Source organism: Vespula vulgaris, chromosome 8, assembly GCF_905475345.1.
Source record: "Vespula vulgaris chromosome 8, iyVesVulg1.1, whole genome shotgun sequence".
NCBI lineage: Eukaryota > Metazoa > Arthropoda > Insecta > Hymenoptera > Vespidae > Vespula > Vespula vulgaris.
The window spans coordinates 7929585-7955713 of NC_066593.1; the positions used below are offsets into that span (position 1 = coordinate 7929585).

Below are 26129 nucleotides of genomic sequence, written 5' to 3' on the forward strand. Positions count from 1 at the left end.
CTTTCTACCTTTCCTTCTCTCTCGATGTGACAAACAAACGGCTCGAATTCGCATCGTTTTGCAGTCGTAATTCTCTCTTTCTCTTTCTCTTTCTCTCTCTCTCTCTCTCTCTTTCTATTTCTATTTCTATATATATATATATATATATATATATATATATAGATACATATACATAGATATATATTCCTTCTATCTATTTGCCTACATATATATAGAGAGAATCCTTTACAAATATATGTGTGTGTATGTGTGTGTGTGCGCGTATGTACGTATAGGTATATGTATATGTATATACACCAAGTTCCTTTATTATAAAATTTATTGATTATTTCAAAAAATGCCTGATAAATTTAATTTTCAAGAGAGATAGGTCCTTATCATAATTTCACGTAACTTCTCCTTAACGAAGAAATGAGAATCCTCTAAAAAATCTTAAATAGTAAAAGAGTTAAGTGGTACGTTATTTGAAAGGTCTTTCAGTTCTATCTACAATGGTTTTCTATTGGATTTTTTTGTTCTCTTTTTCCTTTTTTCGTTTTTTATTTGCGAGTCAATAGTTCCCGAGAAAATGCGTTTCGCCGGTTCTCCTTGTGTAAACAATTTTTCTTTTGTTAAACGTTCAAAATGTCCATCGCCGATCTCGATGGAGTAATAAAGTATTTGGTCACAGTTACATCGAACATTTTGCAATACATCTGTGACCATGATCGGACACTCATAAATCATTGTAAAGTTAAATAATCATCACTACGATGTAACCTCCCTTGACACCATTCAATATATCGTACAAAATTCGTCTACAAAAAGCTTTTTGGGATTTTTAGTACTTGGAGAAATAAACTCTTGTATACGTATAAACAATTGTAATATGCAAATGCAATAAATCTATGTAAATATAATGTATATACATATATATATAATGTAAGATATGTGTATAATATATATACATAATAAGACATATGTAGAATATGCATACATAAGATATCTTTATAATGTATATACATAGTAAGGTACATGTATAATATGTATACATAGTAAGATATATTTATGTTGTGTGATCTGTATAATATGTGTATGTCTTTGTGTGTGTATATACATGTATATATATATATACATATATATATATAGTGTCTCTCTCTCACTCGCTCATCTCATTCGTTCGCTCTTCACGTTATTGCGACAGTAAGAGCCTTCCTTGAACGAAATCCTCGTTTCCGAATTCCCCAGCAACAGACTCGTATTTCACGATACATTCGATACGCTCCTTCGATTCTACTCCAGGAGAGTCTTTTATACGACTGACAGAAAGAGAAAGAGAGGGAGGGAGGGGGAGAGAGAGAGAGAAAGAGAGAGAGAGAGAAATGATTAAAGAGACAATGTGATCGTATAACTAATTATAGTTTCTATCATATATCTTGTGTTTATATTTAACAAAATCTAAATCGTCATTCTATGGAGAAAAAAGAAAGAAAAAGAAAAAAATTTTATCTATAATTTTTCTTTCTAATCGAAACGATTGTTTTTTTTTTTGTACTATAGATTTATGGACATTCAATGTATATAATAATAATGTATATAATTGTATATAAGGTGTATAATTACGCATAAGATTTATGTATACGTTCATTGTATATTTAATAGTTTTATTTTAACCTTACGTATATATCAATGAATACATTGAAATATTGTTAATTTTCTTTTCTCTCTTTTTTCTTTTTTTTTTTTTTTTATTACAATTATAAAATTCGTGTCATCGATCAGAGTCAACGTAAAGTTAAAAAAAGAATATTCATCAAATCTTAAAATACTCGTCTTGAGATATAATTTCGAAAATCCATCAAATTTATAGATCTCGTAAATCTCCAATGGCGACGATTTGTCCGATCAAAATCCGATACTTTATCATTTAAGGATCAATACACGAATATTAGCTGTTATTCTTTATTGAATTTTTCTCAAGAACGCGTTTGATCAGTGTAGAAAAAAAAAGTTAGATAAACGGAAAAGAAGGACATAAAGGAAGAAAGAGATAAATAGGAAAAGAAATAGAAAGGAAAGTTTTCTCACGGACAACGTAAGACGATCACCAATAGGATAATAGACTAGAGACTCTAGAGCTTTACTATCGCTGTTTACAAGAACGAATAACGATTCATTCGATCGTTCGTCTGATCGAATGACGGCTATATATCGATGTCCAGTATCTTCTATGAATGTATGTGCCACGTAAACAAGAAGATCAAGAAAACACAATCGTGAAAAGTATCGTAAAACGATCTCATAGCAAACGTTTTGGTCAGATCGACGTTTCTTTTCACGTTTGCAGGTAAATAGAAATCCATTTTCGAACAGTTAGATCTTTTTTATTTCGAAAAACAAAGCGAAACAGGTTTTTGGATTACTTTCGGATGGATTAGCGTGTGGATTTGCAGGATAATTAAAAGGAATTAATTAGATTACTATTTTTTACAATTTTCTCTTTTCTTTTCTTTTCTTGTTTTTCTTTGAAACATTTTCGTCTAAACGATAATGATACTTTTTTGTACTTTAGTATTTATCTTCTTATTAGAATAGACGATTAGAATTTTATAAGCATCAGCTAACGAAATCTTAAAAAGAAATTTTTAGTTACATTTCCTGAATAATCTAATCATCTCTTTTTCTTTTTCATTTGATAGGATCAAAAAAATAAAAACAATAAAAAGGAACAATAAATAGAAAAAGTTATAACGCTAAATTTTTTCAACGATATAAATCGATTCGAAAATTACGATTGATACTACGAATTTCTTAATATACGAATTTTTAATTCGTAATATTCTTTGAATTCCTTGAATTCATATATTCCTTTGATAATTTTAATCGAATTATAAAAAGCATTGATAGAATAACATAATTAATTGTATTACTATATATAATATATATAATATATATAATATATATATATAGTTAGATATGTTATTATATTATATATATATATATATATATATATATATATATAAAATTAGAAATGATAGATTAAAACTACATGATACTTTCCTCAAAATAACTCTTGCAAATTTTCTCACATCATTTCGATTGCCATCGTACATTTGTCCAAGAATTATTTCAACGACGAAAGCGATGTATCAGCGTTAACACTTTTCCCATGTCGCAAAACCGAACGGCAACGAAATTTCGTGCGTCAGCACTCGAGGATTCGAAAACGGAGGCGTTTCTACTACAAAACACTACGTACCGATGCACGATGGAATAAAAGGAGGGGAGGAAAAGTGGTTATTGTTAAAACTGAAATTCGAAACGTTCGCGCGTAAACTTCGTTTTATTCGTATCGATATGTCCTAGTATTATCTATACACGTGTATCGAATGTTCTACAATTCAAAATCGAAAAAAGAGAGAGATAGATAGAGAAAAGAAAAAGAGAGAGACAGACAGACAGAAAGAGAGAGAGAGAGAGAGAGAGAGAGAACGAATAGATAGACACATATGCATATACAATAAATATATCTTCATGAATCGAGTCACGTTTGACAAGGGTTATCGATAGTTTGATTTCGTGGCTAGTCTCTTCGTACATTTCAGCTCAATCTATTCACAATGTTGAAAGTAATTCTAATAGATATGCAAAGATCAACTCGATACATCTTTCTGTTTTCTAGTTTATAACGAATCGAATCAATGTGTGTATGTGTGTGAAATCCCTGATCTACAACGGTGTAACTCTATATGATCTAAAAAATATATATTAATAATATAATAATATAATATATATTAATATAAAATAATATAATATATATTTGTATATGTGTATACACACACACACACACACATATAAGAGGAAAAGAGAGTGAGCATAAAAGAACGATGAACTATAGAATCGAAGTCTATTCGTAGGAATGATACTATTGAGAAGGAACAAAATTGAGAACAAAATCGAAGATACAGTGAAAATTGAGAAAGTTATCCAGATAATCAAATGATAGGTATATAATCTCAATAAGATCTGAAAAGTTTTGCCAAAAGTTTCGGGGTTACAAATTAAAGGATAGCAAATCGAGAGAAACGAAAGAGAAAGAGAAAGAAAAGGGAGATAAAAGGAAACGAAACTTTACCGAACGTAATGACCACTTTCTTACCGTTTTAACCGGTCGAGTGTCTCTCGAGCTAAAGTCCGTGGCTGATTTCTACTCTCCAAGATTTATTCTTTCTGCCAGTCGAGAAGAATTACTGGCATTCTTTCGATAATTGACAGTCCAGAAAAGAAAAAAAAAAAGCAGAAGAAGAAAAGAAAAAAAAATAAAAGAAGAAGAAGAAGAAGAAGAAGAAATAAGGTAGATATATACGTATTAGAACAATTAGAAGAAAGAGAACGTAAATCTTTTTCTATCCGTACAATCAGTAATTGCAAGTTTATCCCTTAACAATGTCTGCGATTTCGAAAAGTGTGAATTTCGATTTATTTCGATTTTTTCGTCCTTCTTTCTTTTTCTTTTACTTTTTTTTTTTTTTTTTTAATTAATAAAATTAATCTCAATTAATTCTCGAGATTACTATTACCATGTTTCTAAAATATTTAACAATTTCAGATTTTATTTTAATGAAAAAAGATCACTTTCGCAAAACATAGCTCTCGAACGTTTTTTTTTTTATATGGACTCCGCTGATTTAAATACTATTATTGTTGTTGTTGTTGTTATTGTTAGTGTTAAGATATCGATTATGTAATAATTTTAATAGGTTTCATATAAAAATTTATAAATAAAACAGCTATATATGTAATAAACTTTAACGAAAACCCAAGAGACTAGCTTTCATCCATCTCTGTAGATCGTGATAATGCAATAATTAGGCGAACGATTCGATACTCCTATTATTCCGATTTCGTTATCATAATGGTGGTATAATTCTGGATATCGGTATGTATTACACCATCCCCTCCATTATCATCGGCATTTGCAATTATCCAAGTTCGTCATTATTGCATTTTAATTATCGTTGGTTGCGATAATCTCTCTATTAAAAATGATATCAATAAAATGTTCTCGATCTAAAACTATTCCTTTTCCATTTTTTCTCTTTTTTCCTTTTTTAATAGCTTTTAATCAAGCACTACATATTATTATACGTAATTTCTTAAATAATTATTATATACATATATGTATTGTATACAATAATATACGTATGATAACGCATTATCAAAATATTGAAAATATTTTTGACTAATAATTATTACAACATCGTGATTATATGATAATAAAATTGGCAATCTATAAAAATTATATTATCTCTATTTTAATTGACAATATTTTTTCTCTCTTTTTCTTCTTTAAAAACAAAAATAAAAAGAGTAACAAATGAAAAAGTACGAAATAAAAGATCCGAACTTTTTTTAAACGAAAATACGTCATTTAATAATTCAGTTTACGGGTAAATCGAACAAAATTGCAAATCGATCGATTTTCAATGCTTCAGCCCGACGAATCTTTTATTAATCGGATCGTTTTTTCTGCCACTTCTGATTGGGCGAACGCCAAACGTGCGCAGAGTTATATACCTAAACGAATATCTGACGAACTATTAGATTCACAGATAAATTCATTGTTCATCGCGCTTGTGTTTACGATCTCGATATATAGGAATTCTCTTTTTTCTTTTTTTTTTATTTTTTTACAGGATCACAAATATTAACCCCTCTATTTTATCTTTGAGTTACATTTTCAACAGATACACACATACACACACACACACACACGTGTATGTGTATATGTATATATGAAAAACTGAATGACTCGTTTTATTGATATCTACCTACTATATTATACCTATTTCACTGGTTTTACAATATAGATATCTAGACGATTTCACAATGCTCTGATATTAATATTCTGTTTTATTCAACGACTGAGTCGACCGAGTCGGGAATTAAGTGTCCTTTATCTCGCTTGCATCCTCGCATATCTTCAATTAATGACCAATTTCTGACAATACAAAGAGATATTAAAAAATGGCTAAAGTTGAAAAACGAGATAAACGATGAATAAATCCGTATATTCAAGATGAAAGAAAAAATAAAGAAAAAAGGGAAAAGACGGGGAAAGAAAGAAAAGAAAAGAGACATTTAACGAATTTCAAAGTTAAGAGAAAACTTCAATCAATGTTATTCCATTAAACTCGTCAACGAAGTTACATTCGACAATCTTTGATAATCGTCTTTTCATGCTCTACTATATCTGTCGTATCAAATGAAATTCATTGAAAAATAAGGAAAATCAATTTTTTCTTTAATGTCGCCGTTATTGCTGTTGTTATTTCTTTTTCGTTTGTAAACAAATATTATAAAATAGAAATCTATATTCTCAGATTAGTAATGTAGATTATCGAATACAATATTATGAGATATATGTATGTATGTATGAAAGATCAAACGCTATATTATATACTTACGCATGAACGCACACATGCGCGCATCACACACATATACATATATATATATATGTATATGTATATGTATATGTATATATACACCTGTCTTGAACTTACGTATGTTCTCTATATATCTGTACACGTTTCAATCAATCAATCAAGTATTTCATTCCGCTTCTGTAGATTAAACACGCTACGTGATCGAATTATTAGCAAATTAATCGATTCAACCGATTTTAATGAATTATTTCATTCAATCAAACATCGCCATGACTTTAACGCGATCGATCGATCATAAATAAAAATCACGAAAAAATACGTTATGGAACGAAATTTATTCCAGCTTTTTTTTCAAAAATAATGTTTCATTTGTTATACTTAAAAATTAAAAAAATACTATATTTTTTTTTGTTAATTTCTTTTTTGTTATTATTTGTACCTACGTGGTTAATTAATTGTCATTAAAAGATTAATCATTTATTATCTATTTCATAAAAAACTATGATATGTCAATGATATTAACGATTACTTTTAATTACGAACACTTAATAGAAGAAGAACAGTAATAGTAATAACAATAGGATCTTCATAGCTCTTTCTGAAGCGTTTTAGTTCGAATTATATCAGTTTAGTCGTAAGTTCAAATGTTCTAGCCACTAAATCAAATAATTACATCAATCGACTACGAAGCTAAATATAGGTATACCAACGTTAACGGAACATCAATTTCACTTGGTTAACAAGTAAAATTATTAGGACAACTTCAGTTTCAGTTACAATAGAGGGAATTGTATCGATTCGTGTTAAAAGACCACTTCAGTTTAATATTCACGATCACTGCAGAAAATTGGTCTTGATTGACTTGTCGATAACGTCGTCGAAAAGTGAAAGTTATTCGGTCAATACAATATTAGCAATTATTATAATAACTATCGATCCTTAAAATATTATTGTTTAAAAATTCATTATCATAATTAATTGAAAAAAGAAACAAAAGAAAGAAAAAAGAAAATGTTCTCTAACTAAACTATTTAAATACGCTATTAAAATATTTTGAAATGTAAAATAAATCGAGATTTGATTATTTTAAATCCTGAAAAATCTCTTAATAAAAATAAATTTATGTGATATATATATATTATATAAATTGTTTAAATATAATATACATAAACTTTATATAATATAATAAATTAAATAATATATATATATAATACATAAAAAATATAAAATATTTTTCTTCAAAAACGAACGATGACAATTCATCATAAAACTTTTAATTTCTTCAGCTTATCGATCCATTCCGTATATTGAACTACACTGGTATATTGATCAGAAACATTGCTACAATTGAATTCCATGTGTAGCAACTAGAAAGGTACTTTGAGTGGTACCGAGAGAATAAACAACGATATAAACAAACCGGTCATTTGATCAAATGAAACGCGATAATACATCGAGCAAACGTTACGTCCAAATTTAACACTGTTCGTAGAAAGCTGCTTGCTGCTGGTACAAAAAAAGAAAAAGAAAACAAAAAAAGAAAAAGAGAAAAAAGAAAAAAGAAGAAGAAAACAATATTTATGAATATTCGTTAGAATAAAAATAACAATTTGAAAGAATATCTCCTCACTGATATATATATTCCCATAAAAAATAAAACAATAAAAACCTTTATTGTTCTTCGAGCTATTATATTTCTACCTATTATATTCCATTTTATCGATCTTTGCCTGAACAATATCCTTTAACAAATTTGTATTTAATAAATATTAATCAATTTCACAACGACTTTATACGATCAAATGTCATAATCTGTAGAAAATAAAAAAAAAAAAGTAAAAAAAGATTGTTTACTTTTTATTCAGAATTAAAATAAGAATAATCGGGAATTAAAGAACCACAGTATCCTTTCTCTCTCTCTCTCTCTCTCTCTCTCTCTCTGTCTCTCTCTTGTGTGTATATATATATATACCACACATATATGTACACACACACACACACACACACACACACACACAGATACATACATATATACACCCTACAAAAGAAATTCTCGAGAGTAAAAGGAAATTTCAATTTGCGGCTAAACTCTACGTAATTACGATTATCGAATATTTCGCAACGCAGGAACGGCAGCAGTGGCAGTGGCAACGGCAGTATATCTCGTCAATCTCAAAAGCATTTTTTTCCTGTCGATTCAATCATCAACCCTCTTCCCCTTACGTCAAAGCTTACCTATAGAAGGAATTAACCAGCGCAAAGCGCTTACCCTCGTAAACCTGGTAGTACCAACTAGCAATATCGACATCATGGGTAAACATAGCAACAGCTTCACCAGTTCCAATAAGAGCTTTCAGCGTCACTATATAAGGCTCAGCAATCAGATGCAGGTGCAAACATTCGTCTCGTACCTTCTCTTCTCTCTCTCTCTCTCTCTCTCTCTCTCTCTCTCTCTCTCTCTCTCTCTGTCTCTCTCTCTCTCTCTCTCTCTCTCTGTCTCTGTCTGTCTCTCTCTATTTCTCTCTCACTTAGCAGCCATCTAATATCCCTATCATTGCTTCCATCATTAGCTAGTATCTTGATTATTTCCTCTTGTCATGAATTATATATGACTTTTAACCCCCCTCTACCCCTTTTAGTACAGTTGTTTTCTATGTAAACCCATAAGTCGTCGAATTCTAGAGCAAAGGTGTCTCCAAAGGAAATATTAAAATAATTCATTTGCTAAGCTCGTTTTACTTAATCCTCAATTTCTAACCAGACGATTTTCACAAGAGTAAACGTTAAGAAATGATAATGAGGAGATTGTTTAAAGCATGGAATAGATCGAACGTTCTGCTTCGTGCTTGCTTTTACTTAAATGGAGTTTCTAATTAACGCTTCCGTGGTCGAATCGACAGTGAAACATAGAATCTGTATGTGTATATATATATATATATATATATATATATATATATATATATATATATATATATATAGTATGGAATAATATATAATATGGAATTACATATATATATATATATATATATTGCACACTAAACTCCTTCTTTGACTTTCACTTCAACATTTCCGTTTCATAAACGATTGCATTTCAAGATCTCTATTTTTTTCTTTTTTTTTTTCAGATAAAATGTGATCGAATCGATTGACGCTATTTCTAAAAGGATGCAATTTCACATCTCCATAAAGAAAATCGAGCGATGTTCGATCGATATTCTCGTAATAAAGAAAATAGTCTCGTATGACTCGTAATACGAAAAATTGTTACTTATTAACTTAGAATAAAAATCGTCGATGATTAGATATTTCTAATTTTCGTAAATATTCGTACAATATTTAAACTCTTATAACTTTTCTCACGGAAATAAAGTGAAAAAAATATTTTTAAGAAATCCAAGAAAAAGAAAAGAAATGTATATACATCCATCAAAATGTACGATATTACTTTGAAAATTTGAAGGAAATAATCGTTATAGTTAGAAACATTACAATAAAAAATTGCAATTTTCGATACTACGATACGACATGTGAAAAAGAAATTATGATATTACGTGACTTCTCGAGATCTTTCAAAACGATTTAATATAATATTCTTGTTCTTCTCAAACTAATAATTCCTCGAAGGACTCACCGTTTCTAACTTTTCCATTATTAAAAAAAAAAAAAAAAACAAACAAACAAAAAAAAAAGAGAGAGAGAGAAGAGAGAAAAAAAAGAGAAAAAATATTGATGTAAATGATAAAACATACATATGTAAAAACTATCTAGTACCATCTAGCTAAGCGAAAATTCTATCGTACGACTGTCAGAATACAGCCCGTGGAAAGTTAGGAATTCTTTATGAATTTCCACCTATCTATCGATATACACTGAATTCTTTATAAATTTTCACCTAACTTCCGATACCTAGGCGAATTCGTTTACCCAGAAAACGAGCAAATTTTAAATATTTCGTTCTCGATCGAGGCTCCCGTTCATTTTTAAACGTTCGAAATCGATTATATTCTACCATATAATAACCATAATAATAAGAATCATATTAATAACAATAACAATAACAACAACAACAACAACAACAATAATAATAATAGTAATAATGATAGTTATAACCAGAATAAATGCAAAATGGCTGATAATCCCAAGGGGACGAAAATGTTCCACATTTTCAGAACATCCGAAATCCACTCAAAAATTCTTTACGAGTTATTCAATAATCCGAACGATATTTTTTGTTCTTTTCTTCTCTTCTTTATTATTATATATTTATTTATTTTTTCTTTCTTATTAATTTTTTTCATTATTTTCTCTATCATTTCATTCGTCGTCGTGGTCGTCGTCGATTCATGTTTTGTTGCAGGACGATAGGCAAATCCAACGGCTTTTGCTACGATATTTGGGTGTACGAATACTTGATCATTCAGACGACTATTATTTTATCGGACAGTGAATATTAATCGAGTTATAATCAGTTCGATAGATTTCAGAGCCGATTTAGAAACGCTTCGCGTATTATTGAACACGTTCCTACATGATGATATACGTGTAGATATAATATATATAAAATGATAAAATCGTTAAACTTGAAATGCATTTTAACTGGAAAATCACTGAAAGAGAGAGAAAGAGAGAGAGAGAGAGAGAGACATCGCTTGAATTTTCTCTCATTCGTGGCCACTTAATCGACCCTTGTAATTCACAACTAAGTTGGAAAACTTCCGAGTTGACGATGGACGGTCGGTGAAAATTTTAAGAGGAAAAAGAAAGAAAGAGAAAGAGAGAGAAAAAGAAAAAGAAAGAGAAAGAGAGAAAGAGAGAGAGAGAGAGAGAGAGAGAGAAGAAGAAGACGTGCTCACGATGATGCCCTTGATTCCAATCTTAATTTGAATCGATTTTTCACAATGTCTCTACCTGCTTCTTCGTAATATCCTCTCTGACGGGAATTCATCGAGAAATATTTGAGGACAAATGTGAAACGAGATTTATCCCATTAAAATCATATCGAATTTATTTATTCAAGATTGATAAATTTAATAAAATTTAATTAACTGAAACATATCGTATGTTAATATAATTTAACTTTAATATATCTCTGTATATACCCTTAAATACAATTTCAATCTAAATATGTTATGTTTTCTATATTCAATGAAATCGAGTGATATGGACTATTACTCTTTTCAAAAAAAAAAAAAAAAAAAAAAAAGAGAAAAATAGAGAAAGAAAGAAAGAAAGAAAGAAAAAAGAAAGATGAAGATTTTTGGAAGAGAGAGAGAGAAAAAGAGCGCTTCTTTCTTCTCTCTTATGTTATCATCCACCCTAACTTCTAACCGACACCATATCGAGTGACATTACAACGAGAATGTCCCGGGAGCGACATCCTTGACTAATTGACTTGGAGATTCTGAAACCGTGGCCATATAAACCGCAAGGATCGGGTACTCGGAAACTCGAAGGACCTTGTCACAAGGATGGAAGCTCGAGGACGGACCATTTTCATCCTTTCTATTCGATGAGTTGAGAGATAGAGAGTGAAATATACTTATATATATATATATATATATATATATATATATATATATATATATATACACACATACATATATATACACACGTATATATGTATGTATGTATGTATGTATGTATGTATGTAGTACGTACATATGTATGTATGTTGTACGTATGTATGTATGTATGTATGTGTATATATATGTATTCATGTTTGTACGCATATATGTATATACGTTTGTATGTATGTATGTATGTATGTGTATGTATATACATATTCTATGATCAGGAAGATCGTCCATTCGATGTTCGATAGCAACGGGGTATAAATCACGGCAAATTAGTCTTCGACGAATAATTGGATTTTCGTATACACGTTCACGCATACAGACAAATACATAGATTTCAAATCAAATTTTGGAAACATAATAATACAGTTCTTTATTGAAAATTAAAAAAAAAAAAAAGAGAGAATTACTCCATGTACAATTAATACCTGAATAATTTATTAATTTTTACTTTTGAAGATAAAGAAAAACTGAAATAAAATATGAAAGGAAACGAATGTCTAGTAGGTGGGACATCATTTGCATCCACTCAAGTTCGCGTTCTCGTCTGAGTGTGATCATTAAAAATTTCAACGACCGAATCGTCGTCGTTGATATTACCGAGAAATAACAGTACTGTCGGGAAATAAAACAAGAAAAAAAAAGAAACACGAAGTTAATAGTACGCAACTATCATAACGATGAAAAAGAAAAAAAACAACATATGAAAATTTCACGATAAAAATGTACGACGGTAACAATGAAAGAGAGAATTAATCCATTGAATAAAAATTATCTATATTTATAATGACAATGAGAGAGAAAGAATTATTCGTGTAATCAAATGATTTCATAAATATTTTATAAAAATTATTTATATTTATAATGACAATAAGAGAGAAAGAATTATTCGTGTAATAAAATTATTTCATAAATATTTTATAAAAATTATTTATATTTATAATGACAATGAGAGAGAAAGCACGTGTAATACAATTGTTTTATAAATATGCATATAGATTCGTGTATACATACGTATATGTGTACATATATACATGTGTATGTGTGGATGTGTGTGTATATATATATATATATATATATATATATATATGTGAAGTGTTTCTAATACCATTATGTCTATATACTTGAGTATATAGAAACAGAGGATCAAATTTGCACGAATCACTTACTAGCCCGTAAGCGAATTTGTATTTACTGGGCGTTTTCACTTACTCTGCTACAGTAAAACTTCATGAAACGAGATAAACCGCGAATCCCTTATGCATTTAAGGGAGATATGATGAGATATCTTCCAGTAGATTTCCAAATCTACCATAGATGGGTATATGAATCGATCGTAGACCATCGCATCGTCCTTTAAAAATAATTCTATGTGAGAACGTCGTATTACGTTGAAAAAAATAAAAAAGAAAAGGAAGAAAACGGAGAAAAGAAAAGAGAAAAAGAGTAAGAAAAAGAACGAGAAAAAATCTTCATTAAAAAGATATTGTATAGTTCAATATAACGTTAATTAAAATCTCTAAAAGAAAGAAGAAAAGTAAAAGAAAAAAGAAAAGAAAGAAAGAGATATAATCCTCGAAAATCTCTCATAAAATTTAAGAACGTGAGGAAATCGATTGCTTCGGTGGTACACATCGGTGACTTTGCGATTGGCCATTTCGTTAATAAGATTTATGCATTATTTCCTTATAAGACATTCTAACTTCAATCTCTAATACATCGAGCCATGTAAAAATAAAGAATTTTGCGTAACGATCGAAGTCGCGTCGTAAAATGCAAAATAGGATTACTACCTTTCACGGAGAAAACGAGGCTAGAGAGAGACAAAGACAGAGAGAGAGAGAGAGAGAGAGAGAGAGAGAGAGAGAGAGAGAGAGAGAGAGAGAGAGAGAGAGAGAGAGAGAGAGAGAGAGAGAGAAAGAGAGAATGAAAACTGAACCAGTGCTAACTATTTTACTTATTCAAGCTAATTTCAAGTTCGTTAATTAAATCAAGTCGAGAGTCAGTCCCCTCCCCCCAAAGCACAAGACTCTCGACATATTCTATGCCCATAATAAACCGAATAATTATCATAGCAATAGTCGTAATTACATTATTTTTATCATGAAATTATGTTTGTATATTTAAAGAAGAAAGAAAGAAAAATAAAAAGAAGAAGAAGAAAGAAAAAGAAAAAAATTTCTTCGTACAAAGAATAACCAAAGTTAATAATACATTTTCGTTCTTGATTCTATGCTAATCGATACTCGAAGACTGATATTATAACATTGTAACAATATCGAATTCGTTGGAAACTTTATTAGAATCATTTTCGAACTCCATATCTCTGTATATGTATCTAACGAAGATTCTTGAAAATCAGTTTCACGACGGTGGTATTAGTAATGACGATGACAACGATGACGATGTAATGGCAATCATCGGTGCATGAATAACTCTCGATTCGTAGTTTCCAACCGAAAGTACTTGTCGATAGTCTTCCTTCTCTCTCTCTCTCTCTCTCTCTCTCTTTAACTATCCCACCCACCTCTACGTCCTGTTCCCCTCAACACATCAGCACCTTTACGAGCGCAACGGTTATCCTCGCCTATTGTTTGACGAGAAGCGAAGCAACAATGGAGGCGGACGCCGTCGAGTATTTATCGTCGTCGATTTTCCGACTCTGAAGGAGGCCGCTTTGCACCTACTCGAGAGAAGGATAGATAGATAGATAGATAGAAAAGAAATGAGAGAGAGAGAGTCTCGTGTAGAATCTCTACCCTCCTCTTTCGCAAATCCTCATGGGCGTAAGGAAAAAAGAAAGAGAAGAAGTGGAAGAAGAGTGGGAGGAGATGAGGGTGAGAAAGAAGAAAGGAAGAAAATGAGAATGAGAATGAGAGACATGGATAGAGATAAAGATAAAGCTAAAGAGAGATAGAGATAGAGACAAAAAAAAAGTTGAAAGAAAGACTATGCTTGCGGCAAGCGAGAAGAAAGAATAAGTAAAAGCTAAGCTAAAAGAAAGAAAGAGATAGAGAGATATAAAGACGAAAAAAAAGAGTGAGAGAAAGAGAGATAAAAAGAGTAGAAGAAGAAAGAAAATACGATACTCTGGGCCTTTATAAACCAACGACGTCCACATTACCTCTTCACCCTCGGCAAGCTTATAACAAATCCTATCGCTCGTTTCTCTGCGCTTACATCCGTCACGTTTTCTCTTTTTACACTTTTTCTTCTTCCTTTTTTTCATTCTTTTTTTTCTCTTACTTCTGCTTCTTCTTCTTCTTCTTCTTCTTCATTTTCTTCTTTTTTATTTCCTCGCATCTTTCTCACCTCTCTCTCTCTCTCTCTCTCTTTTTACTCTCTCTCTCTTTCTCTCTCTTTCTCACTTTCTCTTTATCGAAGAAAAGGTTCGTCGGTATTCTTTCGTAGATTTAATCATTCTTAATGCTTTTATATACCCTTTTTCACGCTCGTTCTCCAACGTTTAACCGATTTTTATCTTTCGTTTAGATTACACAATTTTTGTTATAGATAAGTAAAGTATCACAAAAGAAGAAGAAGAAGGAAAAGAGAGAGAGAGAGAGAGAGAGAGAGAGAGAGAGAGAGAGAGAGAGAGAGAGATCGTATTATACACGATACTTGTCTTACTTCTCTCTTTAGTAAAATCGCGTTATAAGTTGCGATAAAAGTTTAAAAAATGTTTGATGCCTTCCTTTCGTAGCTCTCTGAGTTACGACTCTTTTGCGGGTTTGTGTTCCTAGTCGTCGTTTTATCATCGACCGATTCTCGCGAACGTTAATAATCCTTGAACTTAGACGAAGATCCCAAAGAATGGATAAAGTTTTGAAGCTTCCGGTGTCATCAATTCCTATGGGATGAATTCGAGTTGTTCGAAAGCCCGAACCGACGTATACGGCTGTGTTATATAGATGTACGTAAGTACGATTCCTTCGAGGAACCAATTCGAGGAACATCGTAAACGCGTATATCCCATACGAATTTCATAGTTTAAATTTAATGATAGAAATTAAAGAATTAACGACGAAGGTAAGAATTAAAACGTTTACTTCATTTTTTTTTCATTCCTTCCTTTCTCTCTTATCTTTTTCTTTTCTCATTTATATCTCAAAATCATTTTTGCGCTAATCAAAAATATAGTCTATATAATATTACTAAAATAATACAAAAATATAGACTATGCGATATTACCAAACGTGATTTATTCCAATAAAAATTTAACATTTTTTAATAAAAAAAAAAAAAAAAAAGAAGAAGAAGAAACAAAGTTTGTTGTACAAAGTCAACTGTCAAAAAAAAATGTCGACTAACGTTCGACGTAGGACGTCAAAAGATCGAAGAGTTCAAAACGCGTGGACCATAAATCTGAAATAATCCATCGATCCGATTCCGAAAATTCTCGATTGAATCAGCAAAAAAAAAAAGAAAGAAAGAGAAAAGAAAAAAGAAAAAAGATCATGAACCATTCATAAATCTTTCGTCGTATACCCACGACTTGAAGATTTAAGGATTTTCTTGAAACAAAGCCAGGAGTATGTAGTAAGTAGCAATTATGCGAAAAAAAAAAAAAGAAAGAAACGTATCAGTTCGATATTCGAACATGGATAAGATAGACATTCGGATATATTCATAGTCGATTGATATTCCTAGAAACGATCTTTGATTTGATCTCTATCAAAAATCGACCATAACGTAGACCGTACAAATCCGATCGCTCGTTTCTGTAGTTAACGTTCCTCTTTTCCTTCCTTCCTTCCTTCCTTCCTTCCTTCCTTCCTTCGTTCGTTTTTTCCTCTTTACTTTTTTCCTCATCGTTCGTCCTAACCATTTTACTTTCTCTTCACGGAATTCTTCTATCGTTACTTTAATCTCACTGCCATTTCCTTCTTTCCTTAGAAATGATTCGTTATAACCGATTTAAAAACATTTCATCTTACCAACGATCTCTCTCTTTTACCTTATCCATTCTACATATTAGAAATATTTTTGAAGGTAAGTAAGAATCTCTCCTTCTCTCTTTTTTTCTTCTTCTTTTCTTTCTCTTTTCTTTTTTTAATCTTATTCTTTTTTCTAAATTTCTTACGTTTGAATGGTAACGACTTTTAATAAATATATGATTACATTTATATAGATATTTATGTAGATAAATTTCGAACGAATATTTCTGACATTTCTGATTTCTAATTTGATTATTTTTGAGAAATAAAGTTTGGAAAAATCGTACGATATATCTAATCTTTTTTATTTCATATCGTAGTTATTGCAGTATTATCGGATCAAGTGGTATTCCTTGCACGTTTCGTTTCCTTTTGTTTCTCCATTTCAAAATGCTCGGCCAATTTAGAATGCCAACTGGTAACGAACTGGTTATCATTTCGTTGGAAAAATTATCAATGTTCTCTTTCTCTCTTTCTTTCTCTAGGTCTAGATGTACAAACGGGAAACTTTACACCGACTGAACTTATCGCTTTAATGCTGTAAATCAAGCGGGATCAACGAAGCGGCCTGCTAACGATATCTCCTCCGCTTACGTAAATCCGAAAGCTTTTACTAACGAAAATATGTGTCGAAATGATGGCCCGAAAAGCTTTCATCCTCGTTAATTCCAATGCGTCTATTTCTTTCTGATGAAACGAGGACGAAGTCACTTGCGATTATAAGCTATAATTTTAATTAAAAATATTTTTAATTGTCGATACATATATGTATGTCTTTATTAATATTTTTAATTATCAATACATATATGTCAATACATGTATGTGTGTGAGTATGTGTACACACATGTATTATTGACAAGCATTTATATTATTACATATTATTATTATTGTAACAAAAGATTGTTAAAATTAAACTAGTGTTTATAAAAGTAAAAGTAAAGCAAAGAAAAAATGGCTTAATATAGGTAACTGTGTCTATGCACGTGTATATGAACCGTTTATTTTGAAAATGGTGCAAATACATTTTTTGTTGTTTCGAGAAAATTGAAGATTAGCATACTAATTAATTAGAAAATATAAATTAAGTATGTCAATGTTTCTACTAATTTATTAATATGTAATTAGGTTATATAAATTTCTTTTAAGCGAATTTAACTAAAATAATATGCAGTTACGGGCCGTAAATGGACTTTCACCATTTTCATAATTAATCAATCGTAAAAATCATTTAATTTCAATTATGAAAAATTAAATATCACTTAAAATATATTTGATATGTGTCTATGGAAATTAGACTTACACCACTTTCATAATCAATCGCTACGCAATTTCTTTTCTCGGGTAATTTTAAATTGAACAAAGCATTGACATTTTTTAAGACATTAAATATTAACTGTTTATAAATAAAAAGTTTACACTAAATTAATCGCAAATTACGTGATATCTCATTAAAAAAAAAAAAAAAAAAAATAGACTTATTCCACTTTCAAAATAAACGATCCACGTATATACAATATACATATATATATAATAAATTAAAACGACAGATCATTCATCTGTAGTATTTAATTGTTCCTTTTTTTACGATCCATTTCATCGTATAAATCGTACGCGTATAATTAAAAATAAAAACAAGAAAGAATAAATAAATAAATAAATAAAGTTATCGGAGATGTTTGCATTACGATTATAGAGCAGTAATCAATCGGAAAAATACAAAGTAATCAATAGCATTACGTGAGATTTCTAAATTCTTTTATACATATAAAGCAAGACTGAAACCTTCGTGCCTAAGTGAATTTTCTCAAGGATTCTCTCATCGATGTTCCTTACAGTCGTGATACTTTGAATCGTCCGGAGGCAGGGCACGTCCCCGAATTGCCGAGAAACGTGCTTCCCTTACGATCCAATTGAAGCTCGTAAACCTTACAAAAGACGAGACATTCGAAAATCCATAAAGTCGTGATTTCGGTATTACTACGCGGTTTTCAAACTCATCTTATGATGAAAAAACCGAATCGTTTCGCCAAGCTGACGGAAATTTTTCTGTGATTTAAGATCGATTCAATTATCGTTATAAAACGTACGTCCTAAGCAGCAATCGATTTTTTTTTTTTTTTTTTTATTGGTGAAACTCGAGTGAAGGAAAAGGAAAGGAAAGAAAAAAGAAAAATATATAAGAACGTCTGTAAAAATCAACGAGACGTGAGATCATGCTTGAACTTCGACTTCCGTATCTTTCCCTTTATCAAAATCTCTAGACGTCCATTTCGCGTTAAACTCGACGCGCGAAATTTCCATCCCAACGAGCTAGCTGTAAAACGCAAGGAGTGCATAATTTCCGTACCGATATCGTCGTAACTTTAACTCTCGAGCAGGAGAGACTTGGCAGAAATACAAAACCTCTTCTGAATTGTTCTTCCTTCTTCCTCTCTTTCTCTCTCTTTCTCTCGTTAGAAACGAAGAGAACGTTTCAACTGATCGGGCGTGAAAAATTTCGAAAATGGAGTAACGTTAAAAAAATATGAATTCAGTGAACTCTTTACTAGTGTGTAAGCTCTAATGTGTCTTCTCGACTAAAGTTCAAATGGACTCAAATATTTGGCGCGAGCTCACGTACTAGAAAAAGAAAGAGATAGAAAAAGAGAGAGAGAGAGAGAGAGAGAGAGAGAAACAGAGAAAGAGAGAGGAAAAAAAAGAATAAGGAAGAAGAAGAAGAAGAAGAAGAAGCAGAAGAAACCAGGCGCCCGGGTATTTGAGTCACTGCCAAGCCAATTCTTACTCGCAAAGCGTTTTACGTTGCTTTAGTTCCACAGTGGCCATGGATTTTTGTCGGCTTTGAATTCGGAAAACGATTCGTAAAGCACAATAACGTTAAAGAGATACCAAAGAGGATAAAAGTTAAATCTATTGAGATAACAGCTGATACCGATTGATAAGAAAAGAAAAATGAGTTCTTTATTACGTTGATTCGACACATAGCTACGATATATGACTGAAAATGGAAACAATGGAAACCATTTGATCTTTCAACGAAGACGAAGTTTAATCTGAAATAACAATTTGAAATTTCCTGCGAATTTTTTGTCATATGAAATTTTCATTTTCATTCACGCCAACCTATTTTTCGATCGTCCTCCAATAATCTTCAACTCCTCTACCAAAAGAATAGTTTCCAAGTTTGAATTTACGATGCTGATGGATCGGTTAACTTTTCAGGATCGGAAAGAGTAACGAGTTGAAGGAGGACGAACGATTAAAATAGACTCCCGTATTCAAAGGAGAGCACGAAACTATTCGAAACTTTTGAAAACTTTATACCGAGTAAAAGCCAGTCTAGGTTTTACAATGTATATGATCTTATCGAGGTTATCGAGCATAGTGAATCGTTTTGTTCTCTCGGGTGATATTTGCCTTCAGGAAAGAGAAAGAGAAAGAGAGAGAAAAAAGAGATATCGTAGAAGAAAAATTTTGATCAATCAAGAGAGAATCATTGAGAGAGAAAGAGAGAGAAGGAGAAAAAAAAGATTATATACAATATTTATATATACACACACACGTACAATTATATATACATACACGATTATAAATATATATATATATATATATATATATATGTGTGTATACGTATATAGTATGTTAATCTCTACATAGCTAAGCTGATTATATCAACTACGTTAACTGATACCTACTGTACGAAAAAAATGAGACAAAACGAAAGGAGCGAAACGAATAAAAACAAAAAAAGAAAGAAAGACATAACAAAAACGAAACAACAACAAAAAAAAAGAAGAAACAGAAAAGAAAGAAAGTTAAAGAGAAGACAGTCCTTTTCAACCCTTTTACTTCGCCAAACAGCAGTCACCGTTCTATTCCGCACAAACGAGTCATATCCACGAACTCTGACTGAGCTTTGACTCCCTGCCAATTCGATTCTTACTCGCGGACGATGATTCGAGTGGGAATGCCGTAGAACGGAAAGCGAAATTCGTGACGGCTATCCACGGATGAGATAAGCTCAAAGAAATACCTTCTCTCGTTTCCTACCATAAAGGAAGGAGAAGGGTAAAGTTCGAGTGAAAGGTGCAAGAAGATATTACTACGACGCCTTCAAGAAATGAGTAGATCGATGAATTCCTCGGTGATACGCTCTAAGGATTTCGAGATATCGAGAACTACCACTAGCACTATTACTAACACTCTAACCATCACCAATAATACCATCACCAACACCACCATTACCTAACCATCCTTCCTCGATATCCTTCCTTCCCATAGCTTTATCCTCTCTCAGACAGCCTCTCTCGGAGTCCCGTTCGATTCTTACCTTTTTTCTTCCTCTTTTTTCCTTTTTTTCTTTTTCCCCACTTATGTATTTCCCTCTTCACCCGACATCTTCGCTTTCTAAGAGAACGATGCTCTTCGGATACGTGAACGTCTCTACGGCGCCACTATACCTTAAGAATTATACCCGTTCGAAATGAAATTTCATTCCAGTGAGAGGAAGAATGAAAATAAAGAATAGGAAAAAGAAGAAGGGGAAGGAATAAGAAAGTAACAAAATAATAAACAAAAAAGTGAATAAAAATTAAAAGAAAGGAGAAAAGAAAGAGAGGAAAGAAAAAAAGAAACAGCATTCGCTCATATTCATTTCTATTTATGTCCGTTACACCTGACAGATATATACGATCAACAACTTTACGATGAGAGATTATTTACGATCGCTCGTAAACACACACAAAGGTTATTTACCTGTTTTCCATAATATTACACCTTCTTCTTTGTAAACCTTGAATGAAACTTTCTTACGATCTATCGTTCCTCCACTTTTTTCTTTTTTCTTTTCTCTTTTTTAAACAAGCTTTCCTACTCTCCCATACGATCTCGAGTAATGAAAGGAAGGATAAAAAGAAGGAAGAAAAAAAAAAAAGAGAGAAAGAGAAAAAGAAAGGAAGAACGCAAAGAACCAAAAGTAATCCATAACGATGGTAAGTACTTAAAACACAAAAATAGATTTTTCACGGATATATATGTACAAACACACACACACATATCTTCCCTTCTAAAATCTATTTCTATTCAGGAGGAACAATCGTTCTTCGATTTTTCAACTTTTAAAAAATTCGTAAATAGTAGTGATCAAGCGACAAAGGAAAGAAAAGCTCGAGAATGAATGCTATCGTCCTATGGATTACGAAACATGCTTGGAAAGCGCAGCGGAGCGTAAAGCCGAGCAGTCAAAGTTTAATGCATCGGCCCACAGTTACCTCTGCTCTCTCTCTCTCTCATTCTCTGTCATACTCTCTCTATCTCTCTCTCTTTCTCTCTCTCTCTCTCTATTTGTCTCTCTGTCTCTCTCTCCTTCTCAAATAGACACATATGTTTCTGGAATAGTGTATTTGATGCGTTCGGTTGATCGCAAATTCGTGCGCATGCGCAACCTCGGAAAACCTCACCGTAACGCATGAAGGTTGTGTTTCATTCCCGTTTCATTTGCTATTCATAAGAGGTGCACGGCCTGAAGCCCTCGCAAATAGAAACAACTACTACTACTACTACTAGTATTAATACTAGTACTACCACTACGACTACTGCTATTACTACACTACTACTACCAGTACCATTGCCACTACTACTAACACTACTAGGCTACTAGGCCTCGACTCTATTTTGCAAGCTCTATTGCAAGCTCTTCCCTCTCTCTCTCTCTCTCTCTCTTTCTCTTTCTCTCTCTTTCTCTTTGGTAACCTACCAACAACCTCTCTACAGCTGTTCCTTCTTGCGATACCAAAGCTTCTTCTTCCTCTCTACATATGTAGTAATACGTAGCTTAGATTCCTTATTCGTCTACGGTGCCACGATATCTCTATAGCATACTACTACGTTATTCTTGAAAATTTACCGCCCGAAGACATTTTATTTTCTTTGTTTTTACCCAACCTCCGGAAACATTTTCCAGCGGGCTCTTTATCCGCTATACCGCTTGAGGACGCTCAGGATCCTTTCCTTTCCTTACCTTTCCTTTCTATCTTCTTTCATTTCTTTCCTTTTATCATTTCTTTTCTTTCCTTCTTTCTTTCTTTCTTTCTTTCTTCCTTCTTTCCTTTCTTACTTTCTATCTTACTTTCATCTTAGGTAGAAGCAGAGATTCGCAAGAGCTTCTTCTTGAATTACTCTCCTACGGCACAATAATCTCCACGATTTCCTGCTAGTTCTACAATTACGGATGATAATACGTTATAAAGGATATATACGAGTGCAGTTACTATTGTTCAAATATCAAGTCAAAGTACCTTCTCCCTGTAGATATATATATATATATATATATATATATATATATATATATATGTATGTATTATAGATAGAAGGAATGGATATATGGATGTACGCAGATATATTAAATTCAGTTTGAATAAATATTATTAAATATGTAAATATATACATTATATAATATATAATTATTAATAACTATTATAAAAATAAATAATATGTTATGTAAATATATTATATAATATATAATTATAATTAAATATATAAAAATAATTATGTAAATATATATATATATAAATTATAATATATATATGATATATAGAAAGACAAATTAAAAAATAAATATTTGTAAATCTGTAAATATATATATAAACATATAAAATATATAATAATTATTATTATAAATTATATAATATATATAATATAATATATAACATAATATAAATATATATATATATATGATATGTAGAAGGATCAATTTAAAAAAAACTCATTTCCATTCAGGAATGAAATTTATACTTCAAAAGATCCGTAGTTATCTAATACAATGAATTCTAGAACGCTATTTAATCGCCCGTTATTAAATCGCTGATATTTCAAGCTCTCTTACTTACGTAGTAAACACTTGTTATTATCGTACTTTCATTAAACTTTATATCCTTGATAACAGAAAGAAAATTATATTTCGAATATGGACAATGACTTGATGTTTATAAGTAAACAAGTTTTTTCATTACAATAGGCTACATCGAGTTTATTAATTTTATTTTTCTAATCATTAATAATCGTTTAGAAAAAGAAAGGAAAAAAAAAAGAAAACGGAAATGTCACCTCTCTATTCCCTATGTAAACTTTAATGTAAAGGAAGGAAAAAAGAAAAGGGAGACGAGACGGACGGGGCGGGACAGGGCGGAGAAAAAGAAGAAAAAAATAGAGGGAAAGAGGGAAAGAACTTCGTACACTTACGTTTTCTTTGTCTCGAACTAATTTCCTCGCGAGGCAGTAACAAAGGAGAGAGGAAAAAAAATTTTGAAGAAAACAGAAACATCGTCGCGTTTTTCGTGCTCCAACAAATTTTCCAAGATCCACGCGTGTACCGACTTTCATTAATTTTTCTCTTTTTTTTTCTTTCCAAGAATTTTCTTTCTTTTTCTTTTTTACGACTCTCTTGTTCATTAAAAAGAAAAAATAAATAAATAAAATGAAGAAGAGAAAGAAAGAAAAGAGGAAAGAAGAAAAGAAAATTTCTTCGCACGATTTGTGTGTGTGTTTTTATAGCAACGTAAAAGAAATGTTAACATTGAAAGTACAATTCATTTTTAAACCTTTAATCAAAAAGAATATTCAGAGACATTCATAAAATTTGATGCTAATAACAATCGTTTGAAATAATAATAATAATTTCATACAATCAATAAACAAAAACATACTTCATGACATATGTATTTCTCATGAAAAGAAAAAAAGTAGTTACATATAAATTAAGTAAATGTGGTCACTGTGACAATCTAATATTTACGTATAAAAATAATACGGCCTAAATTATTAAACAAAGTACCAAAAAAAAAAGAAAAAAACGAAAACAAAAAAAGAAAAGAGAAAGAAATATGAAGTAATAATTCTTAAAAAAGCATTTCCTCTGTCGACGTCCTCATTTATTTTACACGTCGCACCATGTATAATATAATTTTTGCAATTTAAAATTTCCGAAACGACGATTAAATCTCATTTTCTTTATTTCCTATCATTTCTTTCTTTCTTTTCTTTTCTTTTTTTTTTGGTTCTTTCAACTTCACTGTTGAATTTAATATAAAATTTTAATAAGGTTTGATATAAGACGTAGAAAAAAAAATATAGGTTAATAAATAATGAGTATCAAGTTGTTTAGCAGAATGAAGAAAAAAGGGAAAAGAATTTTTCTTCTTTTCTATCGCAACTTAACAATATCATTAAAATTTATATATCATTAATTTCATCAAAATTAATAGGTAATATAGGCAGTTCCTTTATTTTATTATTTTCTATCTGATTTTTCTTTCTGTTTTCTTCTTTGAATTCTTTCATCCTAAATAGCGAAAATTACAAACTGCGCGTCGCTCGGGAACCTTCGTAAATTCGATGATAATTATCTGTCGGTTTATAGCGAGCTGAGTAAAGTAGTCTAGGTAATGGAACAATCCGCGCATGTGTGTCGGAACAGCGTGTGGAGACTGTTTAATTTCCTGACACTCCAGCCCCGAAAACTTCGCGTTGTGCTTTTTCGAGTTTTAGACATGTACGGAAAAACACAAAAAGACAAAAAAGAGAGAGAGAGAGAGAGAGAGAGAGAGAGAGAAGAAAGAGTCTAGAGTACGTGGAATCATCGCGACGAAAACAGAAGGCACACATTTATTAGAATTTCTGAATTTGCTAAAACCGCCATAACAGCATTGACCAGTGACTCTCCCCTTTCCTTTCTTTCCTTCTCTCTCTTTCTCATACTTTCATACTCTCTGTCTGTCTGTCTCTCTCTCTCTCTCTCTCTCTCTCTCTCTCTCTCTCTCTCTCTCTCTCTCCCTCTCTTTCTCTTTTTCTACCTTTCTCTGTCTTTCTCGTCGACGCGCGAGATGATAAATGAGCAAACGCGTAACTCGCTGAAAACCTTGCTGCGTGACCACCCTCGAGAAATGACATTGGCGGTGAGAAAAGGAAGAAACAAAAACAAGACAAAAAAAAAAGAAAATGAGAACAAGAGAGAAAAAAGGGCACGAGGGAGAGAGAGAAAGAGAAAGAGAGAAAGAGAGGAGGAGAAGGAGGGAGAAAGAGAGAGATGTGAGAGCAAAAGATGCTCGCGAAATTTTAAGAGGAATAAAGTCGAAAGAAATGGCACCCGCTGTTTCCGTGCTCAGCCGTGCTCAGCCGTGCTTTTCGCGTATCCGAGCTTT

General features: G+C 31.4%; 1 protein-coding gene across 13 annotated transcripts in view; it reads right to left on the bottom strand.

Moving 5' to 3' along the window:
• LOC127065624 (venom dipeptidyl peptidase 4) overlaps positions 1-26129 on the bottom strand; it is a 269779-nt gene that overhangs the window by 189974 nt on the left and 53676 nt on the right. The window contains exon 2 of one of the 13 annotated variants that reach the window (XM_050998227.1): positions 14526-14681. The exons of the other annotated variants lie outside the window; for them this stretch is intronic. The gene's annotated coding sequence lies outside the window, so the exon portion shown is untranslated. The remainder of the gene's footprint in view (positions 1-14525; positions 14682-26129) is intronic. 13 annotated transcript variants of the gene reach the window in all.